Raw genomic sequence first — 12,822 nt, 5'->3', positions numbered from 1 at the left:
TCCTACCACTACAATAAAAAAAGTGAGTGCCATATATTAAGATTAACTATGACATCAGTTATTATAATTATTAATATATAATGGAACTTGAAAATTTTGTATTCTATACACTATAAATTTATTGAATGCACTTCAATTTTATAACTTATGCCCCTTTACAATCCACTTGCAAGCTTCACTCAAATTCCATGTAAATGACTTTGTTTCAAGTTCTAAGACTCATAAATTTATCAATTTATGATTAGATTTAAAAATATTATTTATATTTATATGTCTTGGTCTGTTATTTATTTTTTGCAATAGTTCATAGAATAATTTATTTATTTATTTTATCTATTTGAAACAAAATATGTGTTTTAAAATATTTTCCTTAAAATTGGAACAACATAGAGTTCATTCTATTTAGCTCATGAGCTGTCAATCAATCTAATGTAGTGGTGCAATGCACAAGGTCGTTGGACTCTCGACAAAATAGATCGGGAAAGCAAATAAACATTGTCCACTAACAATCACCAAATGTAAATAAAAAAGCATTAACCACTAAATTATTGCCTTAAATCAAATAAAAATATTAAGAAATTTAAGTTTATTTGTTCGAAGAGAAAAATGTATAGAACCAGATGTCAACCCTCAAAACATATATAATCTAGTCCCTTAATGTATCAACCCTATGTCATAATAAATTTTAAACTTCTTTAAGACAAAATATCAAATTCTTTTATGCAAAGAGGTTTAAAGACAAAACTTAACTTCAATTTACAAAGAACACCCTAAACAAATTCACATATGCCTCATTACTTAAGGACATTGATAAATCATTAGTTTCAATCAACTTCTCTATAATATTCTTCAACTCATTGTGTTTCAATTTTAGTGTTAAATTTCTATTATGTTAATCTATCTATAAACTATATAAAGGGAGAGTTTGTGCAACCTTGGGGGCAAACTTGGAATACATATTAATATGTACAACTTTTACTATTATAATTACTAATAATATAAATAAAAAGAAACAGTATACCAATGAACTTGAACATTTTTCTATCAGATTTAAGTAAAATTTCTAGATTTAACATTTGTTTGAAGTAATTCAAATCGATGCACTTGTTGCTTTAACATTTCTCTGCATCACTACCCCTCCAATTTTGTTTATTTGTCTACCATACTTTTATGGTTTTCATAACATGCTTTGCACTATGAGACTTTATGAGCCACCGGAGTTTTCAATCTTCTTACACGACCTTACAAAACCTTGATGAACAATGTTGAGGTCTTCAACCGTCGTCTATTTCATTCTTCTTTAATCCACACTTCTAAAGATGTATGTGTCTTCGTTGCAGTTGGATATCTCTCATTCTTTTTCGCTACCAATAGAACAAATCACTTGAAATACTTAACTCAAATTCTTGCCCATATTAGAACGATATATGGATGAGAGACAATGATATTAATTTTTTAAGGATAAAAAAAGTATAAGAAGAGTAAAGGAATAGATACTACATCATGTAAAGATAGAAATCATGAATTGGAAGTTTGGTCATCCTCAGCAATCGTATCGTAACTGTTGCAGCAACTACCCTTCATAGCATGCATTTTCCTAGGCAATTCAGTTTATCTTCCAAGTTTTTCGACTATGGAAGCAAGAGTTCCTTCATCTTGATTATTTAAACCAAATTCCGAACACAAATTGTTATTTTTGTGTTTCAAAGTCGCGTCAAAAAATGATGCAAGTTGAGTCTTCACCCAATAAAATAACAATTTATAAATTTAAGCATGAAAGTTTTGGACTGGGCGAGATGTAACACCCCGATTTCGGTGGCGTCACTTTAGTAACCAAAGAAATAACTTAAGCGGAAAAACGTGAATTATTTTTTTTTGATAATGTAAGTAAAGACAGAAAGAGATGAAACTCTAAAACGAAGATAACATAACTAATATACAATATGATTACAGCCCCCACTGTAAGTTGTAAACCACGTCACGAGTAAACCTCCAGTGACGGAAAGTAAAAGAGAGTAACGCCCGTAGGCAAAAGTACAAACCAAGGTAAAAATACTGTGTCCGCAACACTAAACCTCAAAATCTGAGAACAAGTTGGCCCAGCGGCCTAAGAAAAGACCCCCTAAATCCAACCAGCTCTCTGTGATCTCCATAGGAAACCACACAAAAAGCTACCGGTAGGAAACTACCCTGTCCCCAAAACTGAAGCATGACGGTCAGAGCATCGACACTACTCCTACACTAATCCCATCTCGAGTAAGTCGCTCGGTGGCCAGCGGGGTCGACCACCCCTGAACCGTAGTCCTCCTGATCAAGCTTCTTCAACCTAGTTTCCCCTGAAGGGTGAACCATCGTGAACCGGTCCGCCATACTCAACTGACAATGGCGTAGTCCGCCCAAACACACACAGAAGACGCGAGGGTCAACTCCAAAGAATTATATAAATAATAAAACCAGATATATAGGATAATAATTATTTAGCCTCTCAGGCTTATAAGTTTAGGGATAACATCCTAGGGTTGCATATTTCACAATGAATATAAAAGATCATAATAACAAGTAGCATGCCTCAAATAGGATAAACAGGTACCAATCACACTCAGCAACTAAGTCAGCATGTATGTTGCATGAAATGCAATGCTGGGTAACAAAATGCATTCCGGAAGAAGGATGGACACCATCGAGTCAGCCCTAACACCGGCCAAAGTGGGACCATTCCGCTCGGGCGTCTCTTACACCACACAAAAGTAGTCAGATCAGCAGTAAACCCGTAGGTCTGCCATTCCGTCTGCTACTGAGGACCATCGTAGTGTCCTAAATATGGAAATCCGGGTCTTATGACCATTTTGGAATCCACCGAGGTCCGGTAATCCGCCGTGTATTAACCTCAAAATGAGTGCATGAATGCAAGTGATTAGCCAAACAACGTCTCCGACCTCACTCGACACGTCGTCACGTGTTCTAGCTAACTTATTGTCTCTAAAAAAACCTACCCTAAGGCAAACGTTGATTCTGCGACAAAATGAATTAATCAAAAGAAGAAGAAGATACTTTGGAACTCATGGTTCCCGGCTAAACTTTAGATAGCCAATCAATAAAATGCTCATCGAGCGAAAAGGTACCGAAGTACTTGGAAACTTATAGTCTCCGGCTGAACTTTAGATAGCCAAACATTAAACTGCTCATCGAGCGAAAAAGTATAAGCATACTCGGAAACTTGTAAGTTTCCTCAAGACTTGGACTCGACGACACTTCTCATATTTCCCAAACTAATATTCATGCTCTAAGCTCTTATCTAAGGGTATCATTATTGTTCAAAGGATTTAGAAATTGATTAATGTCTTATGAGTTTTCCGTGATAAAATAGTTTTCATTTTAATCTTATAATACTTCCTAAGAGTTTTTAGAGATCCCATAATCTCAAATAATTCCCTGAGAAGGTCTCGATCCATTAAAACATAACAAGGTCCGAACTCCGTTCGTCCTTTAAAACTTTCTCAAAATCTCATAAAAATTTGGCATGACCTGCCCGTAATCCTCACTCCTCAGAATCTCAGGTACAAGTGGAATAGCATAAATAAAACAGCTCAGTCAAAAGCATAAACAGCATATTCCAACACATCCTAAGTTAACCATGTAGCACGTAGCATGTGAATCATTTAGCACACAATATCATGGCATCAAGTACTCAACAAGTTCGGCCGAAGCCTCAGAAATCATTTCAGACATTTAGCAATTAGGTGCATAACACATAAATCAAGTCGAATTTCATCGACACCTAAAGCATTATCTAGTAATTCAGAGAGTAGCCCTCACCTGTAACTCCTCCAGCGTTTTCCTCACAACCTCCTTCACGTTCCTCGCCTTGATCTCCAGGAAACTCCTCAAAAGAACCTTAAGCCAAAATCACAGAAATCAACACATTGAGTCAGAAACTCAGCAAGCAATAAGTCCTAGGGTTACACGGTACATTACAAACTCTGTGGTACGACAATCTAACGCGTTAAGACAAGTTTTCGAAAAAGTCGGATTTCCTCCCCCCTTGGTATAGCTCTCGGCCACTTTCCTTAATTGGGAGGGTCGATTTTTCTTCGATCAAACTTGGTTCCTAGGTTAACATACGCCGTAACTAAGACGGTTCTAAGCTCGGAAAAATTTTCGGATCGAAAACTTATATAGGGGCAGTTTGGTCATTATTTTTAGCTCAGAATTTCAAAATTGGATTTTTGAAAAACAAATTGGATGGGGACGTCCACAACGACGTTTATGACGACAAATCCTACTAGCACTAAGCCAAGTCGATAGATTAGAGCGTAAAGGTTGCGACTTTGCCGAAAAATGGGTATTTAGGGTAGAAATTGATCCCGGCGGCATTTCGTCGACATTTGACAAAATCTAATCCGCAGAACACGCTCAGGAGCATGCAGGGAAGAAGTTTAGAAGCTGAAATCAGCTGATTTGAACAGTTTTTCAAAAACCTCAAAATTTTGAACTCAGAAAGTCGCAGGAGAAATGGACAGAAACGACGATTCGAAGGAGAGTATAGATTACCTACCTCGAGGTCTTCGATTAGTGACGATCGGTGAAGCAAACGGGCAAGAAACGACGAAGATCCGGATCTCTCTCTCTCTCTCTAGGAACTCGCGGTTTTGGGGGTGGGGAAAATGGGTTTTTTTTTTGCAAAAAATCTAATTTTCAAGCTATTTATAGGTTTTGGAAAAAAACGGAAAAATGATTTTTTTGCGATTCCGATTTTTCCTGCGCGTTCCTCTGCGCATTCTAAGATAGGTTCTGGCGACAGAATTCCAGAACTCAAAACAGGATTCTTGGAATTAAACCAAAAGATCCAAAATCGGCATAAGTCGGTGTAAGTCGGTTTATCCCGAAAAACTACTTTTTGCAGTGATCGTCGGATGAGAAAACTTCCTTCTGAAGAAAGATTAGGAATGATGAGAGAAGTAGGAGAACGCGGGTGGAATCTTCATTTGAGTTTCCGGATAGAAAAAGTCTTCATCGTCTGTCGATCTTAGGTTTTTCGAACTATCAGGGATTCCGTTTCGGCAAACTCCCGAGAATTGGAATTTGACGTTCGTACTTTCCAGGATTTCGCATCGAAATGGTTGTTTAAGGACGGAAAAGAGAAGTTCTAACATTTCTCTGAGGATTTTTGGAATTAGTTTCCATCGTGTCCTAAAGCGTAAATTAACTATTCACTAATACCTTCGACCTAGGATTAAGCGTATGTTAGTTGTGCTATAACTCTTTCGGTTTTTCGATACATTCTTGGACTTTTCCTGAACCTCTTTCCTTCCCAAATTTATCTTAATCAAATAACTCTTTTATTTTATTCACTTATCCAAAGCGTTAAAACTTGGGCCTTACATTACTACCCTCCAAAAAGAAAGTTTCGACCTCGAAACTTAAGGGTCAGTAAAAAGTTCTGGATACTGTTCCTTGATCTTTTCCTTCAGCTCCCACGTTGCATCGCCGGTGTCCTTGTTCCAAATAACCTTCACTAACTCGATCTCTTTACCCCTCAACTGCTTTACCCTTGTGTCACCAATGCTGATTGGCGGTGTCTCGAAAGACAAGTTATCCTTCAACTCAATGTCATCCAGCTCGATGACGTGCGTCGGATCAGCAATATACTTCCGCAGTTGTGACACATGGAATACACCGTGAATGTTTGATAGGAAAGGCGGTAGTGCGATCTGATAAGCTACCGGTCCTACACGACGAGTAATCTGATAAGGTCCAATGAACTTTGGCGTCAGCTTTCTTGACTTGATTGCTCGACCAACTCCTGTAGTCTGGGTAACTCGCAGAAACACATGATCTCCTTCTTCGAATTCCAGGGTTCTGCGCCTTTGATCTGCATAGCTCTTCTGTCTACTCTGAGAAGCCTTCATCTTCTCTCTGATCTGTTTAATCTTCTCAGTTGTCTGTTGCAGAAGTTCCGGTCCTACTAACAAATTCTCTCCATCTTGATACCAACATAAAGGCGTTCTACACTTGCGGCCATACAAAGCCTCATACGGTGCCATGCCTATGGTCGTATGAAAATTGTTGTTGTATGTGAACTCAATCAGTGGCAATAGGGTATCCCAACTGCCCTTGTTGTCTAACACGCAAGCTCGTAGCAAATCCTCCAATGATTGGATAGTTCTCTCAGTCTGTCCATCAGTCTGTGGGTGATAAGCAGAACTTAATCTCAGCCTCGTCCCCAAAGCCTCATGAAGAGCTTTCCACATATGTGAAGTAAGCTTCGGGTCTCGATCGGAAACAATGCTTGTTGGCACACCATGAAGTCGCACAATCTCAGCTTTATATATCTCTGATAGCTTCTCCACGTTGTACGTAGTTCTCACAGGTATGAAATGAGCCGACTTAGTCAATCGGTCCACGATTACCCAAATCGAATCATATCCTTTTTGAGTTCTTGGCAACGCCACGACAAAATCCATCGATATGCTATCCCATTTCCATTGAGGTACATCCAAGCTCTGTAGCATACTTGAAGATTTCTGATGTTCCACCTTCGCCTTCTGACAGATTAAACATGCAGCTACATATCCTGCCACTTGTCTCTTCATCCCTGGCCACCAAAAATTCACCTTCAAGTCCTGATACATCTTTTTCCTTCCAGGGTGAATGCTCAACTTGCTTTTGTGACCTTCGTCCATAATCAACCTCCTTAAGTCAGGGTTGTTAGGTACGCACACTCTATCCTTGCATCGCAGGATATTGTCACTCCCTACCTTGAATTCCGGGTCCTTACCCTGAATTACTAAATTCTTATTTTCCGAGTAAAAATTCATCTTGTAACTGTTGGTCTCGGATTTCTTCCATCAATCCATTGGTGATCTTGATCGTCCCAAACTTCAGTTCTCCCTCAGATGCTCTCACATCTAAGCTCAAATCTCAAAATTGTTCCAGCAGTTGCAGCTCCTTAACCATCATTGATGAGATATGCATCTTCCTGCTCAATGCATCAGTAACGACATTAGCCTTTCCAGGATGGTATTGTAAGGTAAAATCGTAATCCTTGAGAAATTCCATCCAGCGTCGTTGTCTCATGTTCAACTCCTTCTGGTCAAACAAGTACTTTAAGCTCTATGTCGTCCTGCTCGACCACTCGTGTCGGTTCTATGTTGGAAATAACATTGGTTGACGCTACGTGCAATTGCACAACCTTAACCACTTGATCCTTTACTTTTGTTCGTCCAAAAATTCTGCTTAAACTCAGTACACCTCTGGCATTCCAGAGTGAATGTTCAACCGGTCCTCGTGATCTCCACTCATGATTCAAAACTTAACTCGATCGCTCTATAACTCATAGACGAACTATTCCCTTGGAATCTACTAGTCCATTAACGTCGATTCCAACTTCGTAACTATCCTCATTCGCACCATGAAATCAATCTTCTACTTAGTCATCACTCAAAGTAAAACTCGACGTGAATCTTAATACCTTGTGCATCGCTAGACCCAATCCCTTTTAACATCCATTCATCAGCAACTTATAAGCTAATCACCATCTTAATATCTTACAATCCATTATTGTCATCTCCACTTTTTCGAGACTTCCCTTACTTGAACCATAAAACCAACCTTCACTTATTCACAACCCACTTTACAATTACCTAAAATCCTTAACACTTCCCCCCAAATCCGAACTTATTCCCTAGAAGATCAAACCATAGCTGTACCTCAGGAAACTTAACTAGTCATTTTATCATCCGATCCCTCAACATTCGGAGGTTTAACTACAATCATTAATGCCAACACCACTAAACCTCTGATTCGAACATGATTTTCACCTCCCAAGGTCAATCTTAACCCTTAAATCCTCACTTAACTTAGTGAAATTCACTTGCTAACCCCAGCATGCAATATCGGAATCCATAACAAAGTTCCATTCACTCTTAGACTCTAAGAAATTTGTCCACATATAACAACCTCAAGTATTAATCTTAATACTAACTCTTTATTTCCGTCACTAGATCGTCCTCCCATCAATCCGATACTTAGTCTCTCGATCAAAACCTGACAAACCTTGAGTCCTACGCACTTAAGACAAGAATTCATAGACTTAAAACCTAAACTTTCACCACGTTTGGACCTCAAATGTCCTTTAATTCTTCAATACTTCTTAAATGAATATCCATTTCTTAAACTATAACTCCTCCCCAAAGGAAATCAATTACTTAACAAAAACTTTACTTCCCGACTCCACTAAACCTCGATCCAATCAAATTAATCTTACCAATCCATCTATCAAAGTCCATTGCCAGTTCTGATTCCGAATATCACCCCCTCAATATTAAGTTGATCAGGCCTAATACATCGAAGGTGAAGATTTAGAAAAACCCACTGGAACAGTCAATGAGTTCTTAACATCCAGCAGTCACAAAGATCTTGATATTAAATCCTCAATGATGCCGCTACGGAACTACACGCTCTCGACATCATACATATACTATCCATAAGGAATCTCCCTGAGATTCATCCTTCAGCTTCTAGCTTCTTGTTAAACGCATCGGTGCAAAACTACTTTCTAGGCTTAACGTGTTATTCTAAACCTCGTGTAACTTCTATAGTTTAAACACGAGCATCGGTCAAATAAAGTATTATTAGGCGTAATAACTATAAAGTCAATGCTTAAACAATATAAGTAAAATAGGTGCGTTACATGTGCTACGAGAGTAATGAAGCGTATTATACTAGAATGAGAAAGAATAGTTAGAAGGTTACCATCGTTCTTGCGCTCTCCTCTGGTTAATCCCTCGGCTCCTTCACCGTCCATGATATAAACCCTTCCTTCAGCAGCAGGGCGCTTTCCCCTTACGGTGTTAACAAACGGCTCAACCTTGGGTGTCTTGCAGTTGTTGGCCAGATGTCCTGGTAGATCACACTTGAAACACCTCGGCTTCCCCTTCGGGCATTTCGTGGAGTAGTGCCCAATCTCCCCGCATCTGTAACATGACACTTGTTTCTTTTCCCCTCTGACCATGGCAGGAAGCTTGCCCTTCATCTTGTTGTCAGACGGTCCTGCCTGGAACGTCCTACAGTTTACAGCCAAATGTCCACGTTGTTTGCACTTGCAGCATTTTGGTCCAGTCATTGGGCACTGAAAGGCGTAGTGTCCAAGTCTCCCACAACGGTAGCATGTCACAGCCTCCTGGAAATTAGTTGCGGTCGTTAACTTGCGTGATCCTGGGGTAGGGTCTCTTCCCTCGGGATGCTGGTATGGCTTCCACTGCCGGTACTCCTGTGGATCTGACCTCACTGGTCCTCCAGCTCCAGCTCGATCCAATCCACTATGCTGGTACTTGGACGCCTCGACTAGCGGTTGAGGTCGTTCACGTGCAGCCTCCTCAGCGCGTCTGTAAGCGTCCTCAGCAGCCTGATTCATCATTGCCTCAATCATGGTAGCTATTGCCTTTGCCATCCTGTCAGGGCTTACCATCCTATGCTTAGTCAAACAAACAGTTAGTACCCATCACAAGATAGTCTCTGGCACAACTATACAATATGATCAAGCAATAACTTCAATCAATTCTAAGCGAGAAATCGCTTGGCAGACAATCAATTTTTACTCTTTGCAGAGTCACACAACCTAGCACAGAAGACCTATTCCCCAAAGACTCCCGAAAGACTCGACAAGCTCTGATACCACAATGTAACACCCCGATTTCGGTGGCGTCACTTTAGTAACCAAAGAAATAACTTAAGCGGAAAAACGTGAATTATTTTTTTTTGATAATGTAAGTAAAGACAGAAAGAGATGAAACTCTAAAACGAAGATAACATAACTAATATACAATATGATTACAGCCCCCACTGTAAGTTGTAAACCACGTCACGAGTAAACCTCCAGTGACGGAAAGTAAAAGAGAGTAACGCCCGTAGGCAAAAGTACAAACCAAGGTAAAAATACTGTGTCCGCAACACTAAACCTCAAAATCTGAGAACAAGTTGGCCCAGCGGCCTAAGAAAAGACCCCCTAAATCCAACCAGCTCTCTGTGATCTCCATAGGAAACCACACAAAAAGCTACCGGTAGGAAACTACCCTGTCCCCAAAACTGAAGCATGACGGTCAGAGCATCGACACTACTCCTACACTAATCCCATCTCGAGTAAGTCGCTCGGTGGCCAGCGGGGTCGACCACCCCTGAACCGTAGTCCTCCTGATCAAGCTTCTTCAACCTAGTTTCCCCTGAAGGGTGAACCATCGTGAACCGGTCCGCCATACTCAACTGACAATGGCGTAGTCCGCCCAAACACACACAAAAGACGCGAGGGTCAACTCCAAAGAATTATATAAATAATAAAACCAGATATATAGGATAATAATTATTTAGCCTCTCAGGCTTATAAGTTTAGGGATAACATCCTAGGGTTGCATATTTCACAATGAATATAAAAGATCATAATAACAAGTAGCATGCCTCAAATAGGATAAACAGGTACCAATCACACTCAGCAACTAAGTCAGCATGTATGTTGCATGAAATGCAATGCTGGGTAACAAAATGCATTCCGGAAGAAGGATGGACACCATCGAGTCAGCCCTAACACCGGCCAAAGTGGGACCATTCCGCTCGGGCGTCTCTTACACCACACAAAAGTAGTCAGATCAGCAGTAAACCCGTAGGTCTGCCATTCCGTCTGCTACTGAGGACCATCGTAGTGTCCTAAATATGGAAATCCGGGTCTTATGACCATTTTGGAATCCACCGAGGTCCGGTAATCCGCCGTGTATTAACCTCAAAATGAGTGCATGAATGCAAGTGATTAGCCAAACAACGTCTCCGACCTCACTCGACACGTCGTCACGTGTTCTAGCTAACTTATTGTCTCTAAAAAAACCTACACTAAGGCAAACGTCGATTCTGCGACAAAATGAATTAATCAAAAGAAGAAGAAGATACTTTGGAACTCATGGTTCCCGGCTAAACTTTAGATAGCCAATCAATAAACTGCTCATCGAGCGAAAAGGTACCGAAGTACTTGGAAACTTATAGTCTCCGGCTGAACTTTAGATAGCCAAACATTAAACTGCTCATCGAGCGAAAAAGTATAAGCATACTCGGAAACTTGTAAGTTTCCTCAAGACTTGGACTCGACGACACTTCTCATATTTCCCAAACTAATATTCATGCTCTAAGCTCTTATCTAAGGGTATCATTATTGTTCAAAGGATTTAGAAATTGATTAATGTCTTATGAGTTTTCCGTGATAAAATAGTTTTCATTTTAATCTTATAATACTTCCTAAGAGTTTTTAGAGATCCCATAATCTCAAATAATTCCCTGAGAAGGTCTCGATCCATTAAAACATAACAAGGTCCGAACTCCGTTCGTCCTTTAAAACTTTCTCAAAATCTCATAAAAATTTGGCATGACCTGCCCGTAATCCTCACTCCTCAGAATCTCAGGTACAAGTGGAATAGCATAAATAAAACAGCTCAGTCAAAAGCATAAACAGCATATTCCAACACATCCTAAGTTAACCATGTAGCACGTAGCATGTGAATCATTTAGCACACAATATCATGGCATCAAGTACTCAACAAGTTCGGCCGAAGCCTCAGAAATCATTTCAGACATTTAGCAATTAGGTGCATAACACATAAATCAAGTCGAATTTCATCGACACCTAAAGCATTATCTAGTAATTCAGAGAGTAGCCCTCACCTGTAACTCCTCCAGCGTTTTCCTCACAACCTCCTTCACGTTCCTCGCCTTGATCTCCAGGAAACTCCTCAAAAGAACCTTAAGCCAAAATCACAGAAATCAACACATTGAATCAGAAACTCAGCAAGCAATAAGTCCTAGGGTTACACGGTACATTACAAACTCTGTGGTACGACAATCTAACGCGTTAAGACAAGTTTTCGAAAAAGTCGGATTTCCTCCCCCCTTGGTATAGCTCTCGGCCACTTTCCTTAATTGGGAGGGTCGATTTTTCTTCGATCAAACTTGGTTCCTAGGTTAACATACGCCGTAACTAAGACGGTTCTAAGCTCGGAAAAATTTTCGGATCGAAAACTGATATAGGGGCAGTTTGGTCATTATTTTTAGCTCAGAATTTCAAAATTGGATTTTTGAAAAACAAATTGGATGGGGACGTCCACAACGACGTTTATGACGACAAATCCTACTAGCACTAAGCCAAGTCGATAGATTAGAGCGTAAAGGTTGCGACTTTGCCGAAAAATGGGTATTTAGGGTAGAAATTGATCCCGGCGGCATTTCGTCGACATTTGACAAAATCTAATCCGCAGAACACGCTCAGGAGCATGCAGGGAAGAAGTTTAGACGCTGAAATCAGCTGATTTGAACAGTTTTTCAAAAACCTCAAAATTTTGAACTCAGAAAGTCGCAGGAGAAATGGACAGAAACGACGATTCGAAGGAGAGTATAGATTACCTACCTCGAGGTCTTCGATTAGTGACGATCGGTGAAGCAAACGGGCAAGAAACGACGAAGATCCGGATCTCTCTCTCTCTCTAGGAACTCGCGGTTTTGGGGGTGGGGAAAATGGGTTTTTTTTTTGCAAAAAATCTAATTTTCAAGCTATTTATAGGTTTTGGAAAAAAACGGAAAAATGATTTTTTTGCGATTCCGATTTTTCCTACGCGTTCCTCTGCGCATTCTAAGATAGGTTCTGGCGACAGAATTCCAGAACTCAAAACAGGATTCTTGGAATTAAACCAAAAGATCCAAAATCGGCATAAGTCGGTGTAAGTCGGTTTATCCCGAAAAACTACTTTTTGCAGTGATCGTCGGATGAGAAAACTTCCTTCTGAAGAAAGA

Source organism: Lotus japonicus, chromosome 1 (assembly GCF_012489685.1).
Source record: "Lotus japonicus ecotype B-129 chromosome 1, LjGifu_v1.2".
NCBI classification, from domain to species: domain Eukaryota; kingdom Viridiplantae; phylum Streptophyta; class Magnoliopsida; order Fabales; family Fabaceae; genus Lotus; species Lotus japonicus.
The sequence above is the reverse complement of the archived record's forward strand: the minus strand, read 5'-3'. Positions refer to the sequence as shown.